This window comes from Pinus tabuliformis, chromosome 2_1 (assembly GCF_031772625.1).
Source record: "Pinus tabuliformis cultivar Carrire ecotype Pingquan chromosome 2_1, CPIR1, whole genome shotgun sequence".
Lineage (NCBI taxonomy): Eukaryota > Viridiplantae > Streptophyta > Pinopsida > Pinales > Pinaceae > Pinus > Pinus tabuliformis.
This window is the reverse complement of record NC_142299.1, coordinates 469,725,155-469,742,811: the sequence shown is the minus strand read 5'-3', so window position 1 is coordinate 469,742,811 and position 17,657 is coordinate 469,725,155.

The window sequence follows — 17,657 nt, the reverse complement described above, 5'->3', positions numbered from 1 at the left end:
TTTTCCTAGATTGGGTTGTTTCTTCTTGATCACGGCCTGCTTGACTGATTTATTACTTTTACAGTGTCTATGACCTATTTTCTTCCTGGGCATCAAGTCTGATCTTTTGTATCAGGCCCGGGTTTTCTATTTTTTCTTTATTATGCTTTATATACACGCTTTTCAGAGGATACAGTAGCATGTACAAGCTTGTTTTTCAAAGAAACTCGCATATAAACGTGTTTCCTTTGTTTCAGTCATGTATACATGCTACTTTGTCTTTGCATACTCACATATACCTTATTTTGAATAAATTTTTCAAAATCTTGGACTTAGTTAAGATTGTTCCCTGGTGGTTTTTGCTATTTTCTGGTCATTCACTATTAGTGAAGCTATGCTTTCATGCAAGTTTTGAATTTCTAATCTTCTTCTTGTTGAAAAAATTAGTCAACCTAGGGTTTTCTTTCTGACTAAAGTTTCAGTTTGGGCTTTGGGTTCAAGGCTTCTTGTAGAATTTCTTGGTTTTTCTAACTTTGCGGAACAAGAAACTAGTTGCAGTTTTGTTTATAATCCAATTTTCGGATTGCTTTTATTTTCTTTCCTTTTTAGTTGGCCTATTTTGTTTTTCACGGTTTTTGAGTGCCTCTTTGGTTGAAGTCCTTTATACCATTGTTCAGATAAATCTATGCAATTATGTAGTCCTCTGTCGTCTCAAGTTTTATTATATTAATGATGTGCATAACTTGTGAATTTTGGGACTCTTTATGCTTGTTTTTGGTCTTGGAATTTTAGTAGTCTTTGTGTTCTCAAAAAATTCTTTGGGTTATTTAAAAAATAAAAAGAAAAAAACATCGTTCTTGCCTTTCTTTTTCTTTTCAGTTTTTTTTTTTTTTGGTTTCTTCATTATTTTTTAGCAATTGTGAACTTTTTTTGATTAGTTTTGCTTGGTTTTGAGGGAAGTTTGTCATTGAATTTGTGCTCTCCTTGTAGTCAAGTTGGCCTATTGATCTTGTGAAGGAACACATTTTCTTATTGTATGAGCATCCATAGAATCTTGCACCATCATTATAGTTTGCAAAGTTAGTTTACTCTACAGGCATTTTAGTCCTTTTGTTAGATTTTGAGTGTGTGGAGCGTGTTTTCTGAAAACGATTTTTTTTTCTTTTACAAGTTTATTCACAGAACCTTATATAAATATCTTTTCATTGAAGAAAAATAGTTGCATTTTCATATAGCTAAGTTTCTATTGATTTTTTTTTGCGTCAAAACGCCACAAGTTGCACTCTCATTTTACCTGTGACCTAAAGAACAACCTTTTAGAATTAAGCGATTAATTTAGAAAGAACTAGAACATTTTTTGATTTGTCATTAGTTACATCAACAAGTCTAGCTCTTTAGGGCCTTGAAATAGGTGAGTGGAGAGTTAACTCTCCAAGGCCACTCAAACTGTTAAACATAGATGTTGAATAATGAGTGAAATCTAGCATCATTAGAAACAGTACGAAAGCTCCATTTCTAGGAGTCAAGCACGAGGGAGAGTGAAGACCAAGAAAGAGAGATACCCCCTATCCTACTTGTTGGATCCAACCTCAATACTGTTCTTCCTGGATTTTGATATGAACTAGTGTCTATAGTTTCTATTCCTAGGGACCACATAGGTCGCTATGGAGGGGAATCCCGTAGCACTTGAGGTAGAAGTTGCATTACATTCATTAGTACTTTTGGAGGGTACCCTTGTGAAGCTTGGGTACTTGCATTGGAAAAGTATTTTGTTTGGGGGTTAGGGTAATTGTTTATGTCACCTTCACTGGTAGGCTTGGGCCGTCATTATCCTAAACTGTCTTTGGAAGTTCCTTGATTTCACTTTCTTGTATTTTAGTGTACAATCCTCATCACCTGGAATGGAAATACTTGGAAGTTTCTTGATTGACTGTATCTTCTAGGGACTTTTTTAGAGAGTGCTCTTTGCTCCTAGTTGGCCATAACTTTATAAATTTTTTGAGTCTTTGATTAGTTCATGGCTAATCGACCAATTCGTCGGTCTAGGAGGCTTCGTGGGCTTTCACCTACAAGTGCAAAGCCATCCTCTAGAAGGCATAAAATAAATTCTATCGGTGATTTCTCATCAGTGTCAATGGAGGTAATGAAGATTGATCCTCTAGTTCAAGCTATTGTTTCACATAATAGACCTAGTGTAAGTCGAGATTTGGAGAGGAACACTCCAGTCCGTTATAGAGTCCTCTTCCAATCAGAAGATGTTATAGAGGTTGGAGAACTCCTTGAGTCTCCTGTAACTCCTTCTTCTCCTCTCCCTCCTGATTATCCAAACGTTCTATTATACGTTGGGACCCTGATAGATAGGCCTTCGAGCCCTGTTCTATATTGGTCTTTTTCTTTGATGGCCACTACTGGGAGCATGGTTTCAACTATGAGTGCTACTAGTGAACATACTCCTTTCTCAGTACAAGGAGGAGGTACAATTTCCATGCCTTCAATCACTCCTAGCACTACAATATTTGGCTCTACCTCCATTCCATCTTCGAGTGGGGGCACCCAAGATTTTTCCTCCAACACTGGTTCTTTCCCCTTTGGAATGCCTTCTAGCGCAATTCCTTCAGTTCCCTTAACTTTTCCATCCACTGCTTCTATGTCTATGACTTCCATGGCGAGTGGGTCAACTTCTTTTTAGGGTTTCCCTTTTGGGAGTGGTCATATACCACATTCTAACCCGTCTGTAGGATCAATACCTTTTCCCTCCAGAGTTCAAGGTTATAATCCTTTCCAAGGATAGACTAATCCAACTGTTAGCAGCTTGGGAGCCAGGAATCAGTTCTCTTTCATCCAACATGGGAATATGTCGTACTCCTCCGTGAGTTCATTTCATAGTTTTTCTACCTTTGCTAATGCATGGAGCCCTTACCAAGGGCTCTCTGCTCCATTTAATACCACACTAGGGGGGGAATTTCAATATATATGGAAAAATTTTGGGAGGAGTTAGACAAACTCCAAATTTTTCTAGGCAACACGGTTTTCCTTATGGTTTAGGAACTTCTAAGAATCACCTCAGGCAACCTGGTGCCTTAAAAAATCGAGGATATTCATTTCATAACATTGGGAATTTTTCCAGAGTGGGTGGAAACCTTAAGGTCCTCCATGCTTACCTTTCCCGATAACTTTAAACTTTCCAGATCTATCAAGGTTGACTAATGATCCTATCCGATACAATGCAGTTTTTCCTATGGTTCCAACAAAACTTCCAACAGACATACCCATTCAAAGGGAACATTGGTGAAGATCTGGGTGACCATATAACCACTTTCCATTTATGGTGTTTATTGAACTACCTGATTGATGATTCAATTAGGTTGAGACTATTTCAATGCACCCTAACTGGGAATGTGGCTAAATGGTATATTGAACTTCCAGGGGGGACCTTCACTTTGTTTGGTGACTTGGCCACCATATTTTTAAACAAATTCAGTTGCCTATTCGCTATGATGCTGGAACTGAGCTCTTATCTAATTTCCACCAAGACCAGGCAACCCACATTTCTAATCACATCCAGGAATTGAGGAGAAGGAAGAGGCTCATTAAAGCTGATATTCCATAAGAATTCCTTCTTGAATGGTTTCTCAAATCTTTGCAGCCTGAAATTTCTAAGGATGTATCGCTCTCCGGTGTATTCATCAAGGAACAGGCTATTTTTAGAGCCCAGTAGCTAGAACTCATATATTCTCAATCTGAGATTCTTAAGAAAATTTTTCCTAATGCTCCTAATTCTAAGGTTGATCTTTCCAAGTCGAAGATGGGTCCCCATGCCGATGGGCTAGTTAGAAAAATTGATAATAGCATAGCTAACGTGCTAAACCAATTGCAACAGTTGTCTTTGCAAACTGCTTCTTCTTTTTAGGCATTGCCATCACTGCCCATGCCTTCTCAACCTTCATCTATCATTGTTGTTCAAACTTATAACCCCAAAGGAAATCAAAAATTTGATGGGAAGAAGAAAGGACGTGGTAAGAAGAAGAATTAGGATGGGAAGGGTAATGCAAATAAGCTGGGCAGTGATGCTAGGGACGGTAAAAAAGAGTCCAAGAAGAAAATGAAGTTTCCATGCAAGTTATACAATGGTGACTATTTGACTCATATTTTCCCAAAGATTCAGGACATTCAGTGCTTTTTGGTTCAACAAGGGTGTTCTAGCTCCCAGGTTGTGCTAACTAACCGTTTTCCCCAAGGGAAGTAGTTGTTAGCTGGCGTGAATGCTAGTATTGGTACCCCCACTGGGGGCAACCAGAAAGGGGAAAATCCATCAAATGTTTATATGATGAGTTCACATGTTGACGTTTCTACATGGGCACGTGATTATGGTGAAACCGAATCATCTAAGGCCAAGAGTACTCCTAATTTTTTAGAGCCACTCCATATTGAGAGGCCCGTAGTTGAGTCTATACCTCAAATGCCGAAAGGCTTCCCAAAGAATTTGAAAATCAACCCTAACACCAAGGAATCTCAAAACTACTCTATTGTAGAAGATATGGCTCAGAGTCCTTGTGCCATGTCAGCGTTAGAGGTACTCCAGTTGTGCCCAACACAAAGGAGTGTGTTGCTCACTGCGATCGCAGCAATAGATCCAAAGAACTCTCTTATCCTTACATTCGACATGTCAAATATCAATAAGAGACTCCCACATCATATGTATTTTCAAATCAAGTATACATACGGAAAGACCAATATTTTTCGAACTGTAGTTGATGAGGGAGCTTCCACATGTGTGATGTCTATATCATGTTGGAAGGCTATTGGATCACCTCAGGTTGTTCCATCACTTACTCTTTTAACAACATTTGATGGTCATTGTCATGGGCCACATGGGATTATTCAGCCTTTCCTGTTTGTGTTGGGGGCAAGGTTGTAAATATCAAAGTAGAAATAGTTGATGCTAATTTGGATTATAATCTCCTTTTGGGAAGAAACTGGATTTATGTTATGGATGCTACTATATCATCGTTATTCTACATCCTCTATTTTCTTCATGAAAGGAGAATTATAATGGTTAATCAGATGGATTATTCTCTGGGTGAATCGAATGCATCTTTTGAATCTATTGTTCCCTTAGTGAATAATCCTAAGCAGCCTATTGAGAATGTAGGAGTTGCGGCGTATTCTTCCTTAATGGGTACCTTTGATTTTCCTGCTCCTATCGATCAAATTAATGCTATTTCATCTTCCAAGGAACCTTCTTGAAGAGTGTTCTTTAGAACTCATTATTTTTCAGATCCTTCGCCCTTACCCTCTTCTACCAGCACATTAGATCGGGGGAAAGTGGGTGGAATGGAATTTCCTATGTCTGCAGCTGAAATTTATTATCAATCTATAGTTAACATTGCAGACTCTGATCCTACTCCTTTTTCATCGGAGGAGCTGGATGGGATTGCCTAGATACTGTTTTTCCATCTGAAGAAGCAAATCTAGAATCAATGATGAGTATTGAGAGGCCATGGGATGATTTGCATAATCGGTCATATTTCCTCCCTGATTTTCCAGAAGTAGAATCAAGCTTGTCCAGTCCTTCATCTACTGGTGATGTTCACACAATTTTAAATCCTTTGGCTCTAGCATAGTTTTTGGCTGAAGGTAAGATGTTTGTCATTTCAAAAACTATTCTAGTGAACATCTCTAGGAATCCCAACATTATCGAGAATGTATTCATTGGATCTAATTGTTCCCCTGAAGAAATTCGAATTTATACCGATCTCTTTAAAGAGTTTTGTGACGTGTTTTCTTGGTCTTATGAGGAAATGCCTGGGATAGATCCATATATAGTCCAACATGAGATCAAGAAATATGAAAATTAAAAACCTATTCACCAGAAGCTTCGACCGGTAAACCCTAGGAAAGCAATAGCTATCAAAGCTGAGGTTGAAAAGTTTCTTAAGGCGGGTTTCATATACCCCGTTCCTTTAACTGAGTGAGTCTGGAATCGAGTCCAAGTTGACAAGAAGCAAGGAACGATCCATGTGTGCATTGACTTTAGGGACTTGAATAAGGCTTGTCCTAAAGATAATTAGCTAACACCATTTATTGATTAGATTATTTATGAGTGTATGGGTAATGAGATTTTCTCTTTTATGGACGGATTTTTTGGTTATAATAAAATCACTATTCATCTAGAAGATCAACATAAGACAACTTTTATTTGCCCCTGGGGTACATTTTCATATAAGTAGATGCCTTTTGGCCTTAAGAATGTTGGAGATACCTTTCAGTGGGCCATGTCATATGCTTTCCACAATATCAAACATATTATCGAAGCCTACTTGGATGATTTAGCTACTTGTTCTCGAAAGAGGATTGATTATCCCAAGCATCTTCGATTAATATTTGAACGATGTCATTTTTACAAAATCTGGTTAAATACGAATAAGTGTGTTTTCACCGTCACGTCTGGTCAGTTGTTGGGATTTATTGTTTATACTGAAGGGATTCATGTAGACCCTTTCAAGGTTGAGGCCAATTTCTTAAGGATATTTATTGCTAATTATGTTGAGATTACTAAAGGATTTATGAGACTACTCAAGAAAGGCGTCCCATTTCTATGGGATGATTTCGTGCAATGCTCATTTGATACTTTGAAAAAAGTGTTAACCTCTTCTCCTTTATTGAGTCCACCTGATTATAATAGAGACTTCCTTTTATATCTCACTGTAGCAGAATCAACTATTGGTATGGTTCTGGTTCAAGAAGATGATGCTTTCACTGAGCACGTAATTTATTATCTGAGCCGAGGCCTAGTGGGCCCTGAACTGCGATATTCTCCCATTGAGAAATTAGCTTTGGCAGCTATCCATGTTGTCTAGAAACTTAGATATTATATTATGCTTAGAAAAACTTTTGTCTTAGCAACTGTCAATTATTTTCAATTTGTTCTCAACAGGTGAGTGATTGGGGGGAAATACAATAGATGGATTGTCATTTTACAAGAGTTCGATCTCACATTCATGTCAGCCAAGTCTAAGAAATTGTTAGTATTTGCATAATTGATCTTAGAGTTGCCTTGTGAGGAAGAAATAGTTTATGAGGAATATTTTCTTGATGAACATATTTTTCTTATTTCCTCAAAAGATCATTGGTATGGAGATATCATTATATATTTCTAGAATTTAAAGTTTCCTCTCACTTTTTCGAAGGATGAACGTAGAAAGTTACGTCACTTGGATAAAAGCTATATTACTATAGGTGAAACTTTATATAGTCATGGGAATGATTCAATCCTTAGACGTTGTTTAACCTTATAAGAAGTTGAGTTTGTGCTAAATGATTGCCATAGTGGAGCTTGTGGTCGTCGTTTATCTGGGCTTGCAACGACCCAATTTTTTTTGCGTGCAGACTACTTTTGGCCCTTGATCTTCAAGGATTGTGTTGAAGTGGTCAAGGGATGCCACCCTTATCAAGTTTATACTCGAAAGATGCACATGCATCTAGTTCCGCTCTTTCTTGTGATTGCCGTCAGTCCATTCACGAAGTGGGGTATTCATTTTACTACTTGCAATTTGCCTTCAGTGGGAAATCATAAGTATATCATCGTAGCTATTGACTACTTTACTAAATGGGCTGAGTCTATGCCCACTTTCAAGAACGATGGTGAAACAACAACCCTTTTTCTCTTCAACCAAGTCATTTCTCGGTTTGGCATTCCCAAAGAGATTGTAACTAACCACGACAGTCATTTCTAGAACCACATCAGGCTTGAATTGGCTCTTAAGTTGGGTTTCCAGCTGGAGCATTCATCTCTTCATTATCCTCAGGCCAATGGGAAAGTTGAAGCCGTGAATAAATCCCTAAAAATCATCCTGCAAAGGTAGATTAACAAAGCTCGATCTAATTGGAACATTATGTTATATCTGGCGCTTTGGGCATACCGAATGTTAGTCAATGCTGCTACAGGTTTTACTCCTTTTCAACTAGTTTATGGGTTGGAATCATTTTTCTTGTGGAATGTGAAATTCCTTCCCTTAAATTAGTTGTTGAAATTATTCTTGATACTTCTAGTATTGAAGACTACCTTTTTCATTTGGAACATCTCGATGAGGAGCATTGAGATGCGTCCATAATCAACGTAGCTCATAAAAAGAGAGTAAAATATTAGTATGATAAGGTTGTCCATCCTAGGGTTTTCTCTGAAGGAGATCTTGTCTCGGTTTATGACCAGGAAAAATATGCCTTGGGGGCAAGCAAGTTCTATCTATGTGTTACGGTCCCTTCATTGTTAAAAATGTCTTGAAAAAGAAAGCTTATGAGTTGGTTGATTTTGAGGAAAATGAGTTGGCGGAGCCCAAAAATGGGCTCTATCTTAAAATATATTTTGCTTAGGCTTCGGCCTAGCATTTGCTTGGTTGTAAATATTGTATATTTGTGTATATCTATCTATCACTTTCTTAGTGATGTCGATATTTTTGATCTGCCTTGGTAGGTACTGATGGACGATTTGATATATATAAGGTTTGATGATGGTACTAGTAGACACACCTGGAACCTTGCTTCCACGGCTTGGGTGATTTATTATCCCTCTAGCCACTTGTTGGTTTTAAGAGGCGTATGTATTGGTCCTGCTTCAAACAATGTTGCCAAATATACTGTTGTCATTAATTTACTATATGAGGCAATATATCTTGGTATTGATTCATTAGTAGTATACTTGGATTCGCAACTAGTGGTATCTGAATTAAATAAGATATATTGTGTGATATATCCTTATTTATATCGCCAATTTTTGAGAGTGCGTTTATTATAGAGATCATTTATTTATATCACATTTATTCATATTCCATGATCAAAAAAATCATTTGCAGATTCCATCGCTAATGAAGCATTAGATTGGCACATAAATAATTCATCACATTAAAAATAAAAAATAATTGAAAAGTCATGTGTATATATATGATCATCACAGTGAAACCATCGGTAAATAGATAGAAGTTTTATGTTCAAAATAATATACTAAATTTGGACAAAATCATCCTATAGAGTTAGGACTTATGCCCATAATTCTCCACTTGTCAAAAAAGTCGCACCCAATCACGTGGCACTCCTACCATGCACATCTGCATCTCTTACGGAAGGTCTTCTATGGCTTCCATAGGTACCTAGTTAGTCAGTCTCACCAAGTTTCTATGTACATCATGAAGGGTCCTTTCGGTCTCAGTTGTGGCCCCCTCCACATCTCTTCCATGATGCCTACAACTAGTGTTAGCTTGAGGGGGCCTGACCCAGGTTCAACGTTAGTTAGCCAAACAAATCCCTACAATACTGGCCCTTTCAGCATCAACGCGCGAAGCGTGGACTGAAGTCTCACTCGAAGTAGTATAGGGGGATGCCGGAACCAAGTTTTCGCACCCTTGAGATGGTTGTGATGTCGGTTTATTCCGGCTATACCTACCTTCATGCAAGTTTCTTAGCCCTCTATTCCACCCTTCATCACCTTTGTGAAAAGGGTACAATTGGCTTTCGCGCAGCCCTAACTTGGGGCTGAGGTACTTTCACGCTGCTAGGGTAGCGAACTGCAATATCTCCCAAACTAGGCTAAGTGTCTTACTTAACTTATTAATTGATCTTAGTTAGCTTTGCTTAAACAAATGTTCTTACTTTCATTCATCTAACCAACACAATTACATATATTTGTGCATCATATATGCATTATATTCATACCCAACATAACTAGATGCATAAACAGGAAATAAAGATGCAGAAATTGTAGAATACTTCTCTTTATTGATAATTCTGGATGATTACAAACTCGACCTGCCCTACACACTCAACTGCAGGGGTTCGCGCACTCAGCTTTTGACTTCTACCCTAGTCCTCTTTGCACTTAGCTACAGAGCCTCTACCTATGCTACAACCCAAAACGTAAACTTCTAATTCAAAGCTATCTCTCATACATCATATATTCTTTTCCTTTTTTTATCAAACTACTTAGAGCTTAGCTCTATTTAATCAATTACATGTTCCGCAGACCATGGGTAAATCTTCTATAGCCAACATTACAATTCCAAAATAAGGCTGGACAACCCTATGAATCTTTAACACCTACGCGCTTTGCAGCCATAAAATGCGGAGTCTTTACACTTGGATTACAAAATTTGACCAAAATATGGGCTTCTAGCTGCAAAACTATCCTTGGGGGATCCTGCGCCCAACAAGCCCCCAACATAAACATCGTGACTCACCCTTGAGCCACTCGGCAGGCGTGAAGATCTTAGCGTGAAGACCTCCTAGCTCTGTTTGGATGACTGCAACCTCGGAAGCGCACTGAGCGACCGCCTGTTGGACTTCTTCTACTCTCTGCTCAGTGACTGCCGCTGAACTGCCACCCTGAATCTTCGGCTAAGTTTCCTGTAGTGTTGTGAGCTTTCCTTCAATGGAAGTTGTGATCGTATATGCCTTGTCTATCCATGGATGTAGGCGCGCTTTTAGGACCACTTATTTGTGCTGAGTGGAATCCACCTATTCCTTAAGCACCTTTCCCTCCTGCATCCATGCGAGCCTCTGTGTAAGGGAAACCATCTGCGCGGTCCCTCTGACCTCGTCATATCTTTTTTGTAGCTAGCGTGCCTCTATCTCTAGGTGCTCTACATTCGAATCCTCCTATAGGGTGGTCAGGACCTCAAATGACTATTCAAAAATTCATGTGCAGCCTGCTACTGCACTATTGACCACCGCTATTGTTGTTGCAATAGCGGTGGCATGCTGTTCCCTGACTTCCGATGGGGTTGAAGGCTAAGCCCTCAACTACAATTTTGTGATCTGCAACTTCAGCTCCAACTGAATCTTAGCCATCTCTATCTGAGTGTCTAGCACCCCTATGGATAACTTGCAGATGCGCACCTCAACCGATTCTTTTGCCTGAATGTCCAACTTCGGGACCATTTGGCTGGCCTCCTCCACTACTTGCATGATTTTCTTATTCTGTTTCACTACCTCATTGTGTTGCAATCCCAACTGCTCGATATTGATGTGCTGCTCGCTCATCACTTGCAGAGCACGACTAATTTTCCGTAGTAAGTAAGTGCCCCCTCTGGTAGCACTATTGTTTTGGTCACCTTTGTGTGCAACATCTCCACGACAGTTGAAGTGTTGATCGCAAGGCTGGTGGACGCTGTGCCAGCCTATGGAGTGTGAGCTTTCAACTCTTGCAGCTCTGTCAGGAGAGCCCCTAATATCAACTGCTGCTACTCTTCGAACTATTGGAGGGCCTCCATGGTGACATCTCTCATAGTTTCTCCAATATCATGCAAATCCCCCTTAGTGAGGGTGATTGGGTCGAAGGATGTCTTTGACGCCTTGGTTTTATTTCGTGGCACTGGGGTCCGGTGGTAATGCAGTACCCAGAGAAGGTTGAGTAGCCCAACTTTCTCTACACCCTTGAGCCATCTCCATGGCTCCAATTCGATCATTCCAGCAGTCGTATCAATCCGTCAGAGCATTAACTACTCATTCGCTAAATGCGGGAATTTCTCGTTTGTGAGGTCCCAATCTTCGAAATTTAGTACAAGAACTCGCCCTAAGCACGACCCCTCAAAAACAATGTCATCTGGGAGCAATGGAGTTTGCAGGGAGCTCTTGCTCTCATCTATGCCCTTTGGCACCTTGGCTTTGCCCTTGCGTGAAGGAACATATTCTAGTAACCTGGTAATAAGGTCCGCACCCTAGGTTTTAACTTCCATTTCCAAATCCTCCTTATCCACCAGGACTTCTTCAGATTCTTCCTCATCTCCAGATTAATGGCCTTCCCCATTTCTTGCAAAGTGAGTTGGGTCCTCTGTGGTTTTCTTGGTGAGATGCAAACTGGGAGCATAGTCTGCTTATCCTTCTTTGGTCTCAATGTACTGGGTGATTTAGGGACTTTGACTACCACTTTGTCACTCTTTGGGGTAGCTTATACTACCTTAATTTCCTGCACAGCTTCTTCTGTTGTCACTGCTCCTGTGTCCATGGATTCTGCGAGTGCTGACATAGCACTATTCCACAATTGTTGCAGTGTCTCTAGTAGTTTCTCAAACAATGAATTCACTTTTAGAGTCTCGAATAGGTCTCAGTTCATGTATACTTGAGCGCGCAATAACTCAGTTCTCAAAACGGCAAGTGTTTTCCGCTAGACAGCCACCTGTAATTTATAGGGCCTTTTGAATTCAAAGCTGACCATTCCCCCCACATTCGACCCATTAATGCTAGATTGGTGAAATTTTTTCAAGAATATAATCCATACATTTCACCTTAAATGCTTGTTTCCCACTCTAACCATCTAACCATCAAATCGTGAACAATGACTTTAATGGTCACTTTTCGGTGGACCTGTGCACTATTTCCACAAGTAGCACAGCTGCCTACGCACTGTCGCGGACCCTATGACACTTCCCTGCTTCGCACAGTCTTGAAATTGCGCAGCTCCCCAACCCGGGCAGTGTAGTTTATAGTCCCCCACCTCCTTTCAGCTGCCTAGAGCGCTAAGACTGTGCTTCTATCGCATAGTCAGATGGATGGGCCACCTATGTATGGCTTCAATCGGCTGTCATTCACATTTCATAGGAAGGGATCTCCATTCAACTCAACCAACTGGACTGCGCCACCGTTGGTAATCTCCTTAATAACATAGGCCCCTAACCAATGCATCCTGAATTTCCTTGGAAATTTATCAAACTTACTGTCATACAACAAAACCAAATCGTTTACCTTAAATATGTGCAGCTTGATGTGTCGATCATGACATGCCTTTTCACGCTACTTTTGGACATGTTGGTGAAATCCAGCCAAAACTATTTCCTCTTTGATCTCATCCAGTTGTGTGAGCCTCTCTTCCAGGGCTCCGTGATCCATCATACCTGTGAGTGTTGCTATGCACAGACTAGGCATGATATATTCCATAGGCATCACTGCTTCAACCCCGTATACTAGCCTAAAGGATGTCTGTCCCGTTAACTTCTTGCACGTCATCCAATAAGCCCATAACACTACAAGTATGCGTAGGTCCCAATATTTTCGCTGAGCATTGCAAACCTTGGTCAACGTGTTTTCAAGCACTTTGTTGAATGCCTCCACTATCCCGTTAGCCTGTGGGTGATAAGGTGTGCTCTTCTAGTGATATACCTAAAATTATTTTGTTAGCGCACTAATTGTTTGATTTAGAAAGTGTGTACCCTGATCACTCATCAAAATCTTTGGACATCCAAATCGTGTCAATACATGCTCAAATAGGAACTTTGCAGCCATCACCCCCATGCAATCTTTCACAGGTTGCGCCTCCACCCATCGTGTCAAATACTCTATCGCAATGATGATATACCACGCCCCTGTCTTCCCTTGTGGCTAAATGGGTCCTAAAAAATCTATTGCCCACTTCTCGAAAGTTTGTAACATCATTTGTGGATTTAAAGGCATTTCATCCCTCTGTGATGGCCTGCTTGTTCTCTGACATACATCACATGCCTTGCAATATGATTTTGAATCCTGATGAAGGGTTGGCCACCACAACCCTGCGCTTAGAATCTTCTGCACGGTTTCTCTCCCTACATAGTGTCCTCCTATGATGCCCCCATGAGCATCCGCAAGGATGCTGCTTCCCTTGAACTCCAGTACATATCTTCACAATATCTCATCAGACCCCATTTTGTATAGATTCCCAGCAATGACAGAAAAATCTGTAGCGTGCACCACTAATTCCTTCTTTTGTTGGACAATGTAACCCTCCGGTGCAGTTCCCATTGTTAGGAAGTGTATTATATCCTCAAAATGACCATTCATGACACGTACTGCAAATAGCAGCGCATCAAGTAATCCTTCCTCCAAATTAGTAGGTTCCTCCCTTGTTTTGATGTGCAACAGATGATCTGGTCCTGCGTTCAATCGTCCAGGCTTCACAATAACTTCAAAATTGTACTCTTGGAACAATAAGAGCCATCGGCAGATTCACCCCCCCAACATAGGCTTATTGACCAAGTATTTCAGTGTGGAGCGATTCGTATACATTTTAAAATAGCCTCCTAGCAAATAGTGCTGGTACTTACGGAGCGCATACACCATAGCTAGCCCCTCGCATTCAGTGGTAGAATAGTTCTTCTCTGCTTTGGATAATCTGCAGCTTGTGAACGCGATAGGATGGTCCAAGCCTTTGCCCTCATCTTGTGTTAGTACTGCCCCCAGCGCTATACATGACACGTCAACATGTACATTGAACTCTTTCTTCTAGTCCAGGAAGACTAGAATCAGCATGCTAACCCTCTTTTCTTTCAATATATCCAAGCTTTTCTTATAGTCATTGTTCCAGCAGAATGTGACATCCTCCTTCAACAATTTTTCCATTGGCATGGTGATCTGCGCATTGTCTTTGATAAAATTTCTATAATATCTCGTATGTCCCATAGCAGCATGCATATGTTTCACACTCCTCGGCGCTTCCAAGTTTAGTATCACTGCAATCTTCGTGGGGTCTACCATCAGTCCTTGTCTACAAACCACATGCCCTAATAGGTTCCCAAAAGGAATGAAAAATAGACACTTCTTGAGATTGAGCGTGATCTGGTATCTTCAACAGGTATCTAGCATCAAATGCAAGCTCACTACATGGCGCTTAGCTAGCCCAAATATAGTCTAATCATCAAAATATACCTCCAGGAACTTATGAATAAATTCCTTGAATGTCACAATAGCCACACATGAAAATATTGTAGGTGCATTCTTCAATCCAAACGGAATTACGGTTTATTGAAAACAACCCCACTCAGTCGCGAAGGTTTTCTTGCTCCTATCCTCTGGCGCGATTTTGATTTGGTGGTACCCAGAGAACCCATCAGTGAAGGAATATGCTTCTTGGCCACCTACATTTTCCAACGCTTCATTCGTAAATGGAGTTGGGAAAGGATCATGCACATAAGCTTCATTCAGTTTTCTGAGATCCACACATATCCTTATCTCATCCTTCTGCTTCTTCTCTTGCACCACCATTGGGCTTACCCAATCAGATTCTTCCACAGGCTCAATGAAGCCTGCCACTAGCATCTTGTCGAGTTCTAAGCTGACCTTTTCCTTGTATTTTGGATTGAGGTGGTAAGACCTCTGCTTAACTAGCTTCGTGGCGGGCTTTAATGTGATCGTCATCGCTCCTAGATCTCTGATTATTCCTTTCAAATCCATAAAATTGGTAGGGAATAAGTCCTGGTATTCGTGGAGCAATTCAGTGACCTTATCCACTGTCACATTGTCCTAGTAGTCTCCAAACTTCGCGAATTTGGGTTTTGCCTCTGTACCAAAGTTCACTTGTTTTGTTTTCACTAGTGTGGTTATATCAAGGTTCTCAATCTGTGGTCTTTGAACCTTGCGGTGGCCTTCTATTTCCAGAATGTTAATCTTCCAGGGATCCTCATCCTCATCTTCAACAGTTACATTATAACATTCGAGCGTGTGACTTAGTTGGGTATCCCATTTAGGCTAAATTAGGTCTAAAGGATCTTGCTGTATCCTAAAGATGGCGACTTTCACCTCTTGTAGCGCCTCATCAATATTGTCAAACTTGTCCTCAAAACTGAATGTCATCATGAATCCTTTGCGTATGATATCCCAGTTTCTTGTCCCATGGTGGAGCACTATTTCTATATAACAATTCATTGGGATAACATCTAGGGTATGACAGAACAGGTGCACCCACTCAGGTTGGGGCTTTTCTCCATAAACCTGTGTCCATTTGGCAGATGCACGTGTGGATCATTCTGTCCGTTGTACTTGTCTGTCAGTCACATATTAGGTTTCCCAAGTCATGTTCTCATCATCCTCCTACATTCACGCTAATCATCAAAGCTTCCCTTCTGCGTACCCCACCATCTTGATGGTGTTGCACGCAGTGCCCAGTCTAAGGCCTGGAAGCGCTGCTTTTTTGGTACCTCCCTTTCAAATGCATCAAAAAATATATCTACCTCATTTAGACCATCATAAATAGGTAGATTTCTTGCCTTTGACGACACACAGCACAACAACCAAATCATCATGTTGCAATTCACTGTAGTTACCTCATGTAACCGGTTCTGTCAGCGTTCTATTTCTTTGTCAGAATTCGAAGTGTAGGAACTCTCGCGATCCCATGTAATCTGTCCATCCACAGTGGGATTCACCTAGTATTGGTCTCGTGATGTTATCTTATAGATGCAGTCCAGATCATCATCACTCTCATAATCACGGACTGGTTTCGTATAGCGCGATCCTTCAACAGGATCTAGGGGTATTATTACACGTAGTGATTTCTTCTCAAATATCATCTTTCACTTCTTCAAATTGATTACCCCATTCATATTAGTTGCCCAGTTAATTCCCAGAAGTGCAGGGTAGGGATTTCTATCATCCCCTATCTCTATTACTTCAAAATCTGCCAGCGCGCTCGCTCCCTCAATATCCATGGTCACCCCTTATAGCCGCCCCATGGGGATGATTTTCTATTGATTCGACATCCTTAGTTGAATCGGAGACCATTGCAATGCAGGTCTCCCCACTCGCTCCCAAGTTTGCTTCGACAGGACATTTGCATCCGACCCTAGGTCCAAAATGACCTGATCCATTTCATACTCTCTTATTTGAGCAGTTAGTCTCATCTTCCGTCCCGTCCTTGTTTTATGCTTGCCAATCTTTCCTACTATTTAAGGCTCACCTGGTGCGGTTCTAGCACATCTATTAATGAGTTCTTGTATCCCATTCATAGCCTTACTGTCGTGCAGTAACTTCATATAGGTTTCCAAGAAAGTTGTGAGCATAGAGGGGTCCATCTTCAGCTTAGGCTTATCCTTGCTTCTTGAGGTGGAGGCCACAACGAAGCTCTTCTTAGCTTCAATGAAGGTTTCATGAGCGTGCTCCAAATCGAACTCAGCCTCTTTCATCGGGGCTTTGCAAACCCATGCACTACCTTCTGGCTATTTCCCCTTGTCATCCCTTGTCACGATCCCATTCCTGAGCACTATGTTTATGTTTGGATCTTCTTCACGTGGCTCAGACCTCATCATTTGTAGGTTATGAGTCGGTGGAGGTGGTAGCACCCCTTTGTCTCATATCCTAGCTATTAGCATAGGACAATATTTTGTTTCATGATCAAAAAACGTGCAATACTTACACAACGGACGCGTTGGATTAGTGCAATCACAGGCATAGTGTCCCGGTCCTCCGCAATTGTTGTAAATCCACTGTCTGTGACCTATACTAGGTCCTCCTCTGCCTCGGCCTTGTCCGCACCCCTGAAATACTGTCTGTGCCATCCCTACATTCTGATCAAGGGGCTATGTTTCAGCTTGAACTGTGTAGGCAGGAGTTCTATCCATCATCAATTCATAACTCCTACAAGTATGCTCATCATGTCCTACCAACCTACAAAAGTTGCAGAACAGCTATTGCGGTGCTTGTACATACTTTTGTAGCAAGTGACAGTTATCTATGGCATGTTTTCCAGCTACCTGACACATAGCGCACCATAATGGAGGCCCCGCACTAGGTCCTACTTGAGCTTCTGACCTTAAAGGCATAGGTCCTCCCCCTGCAAGGTAATTCACAAAGACCAAGCAATGGTCTTTGTCATGACCCTAACTCTTGCATTTCAAGCACCATACTTCCTTGTGTACCTCTAGTCAAACTGTCTTGTCCTGCTTCAA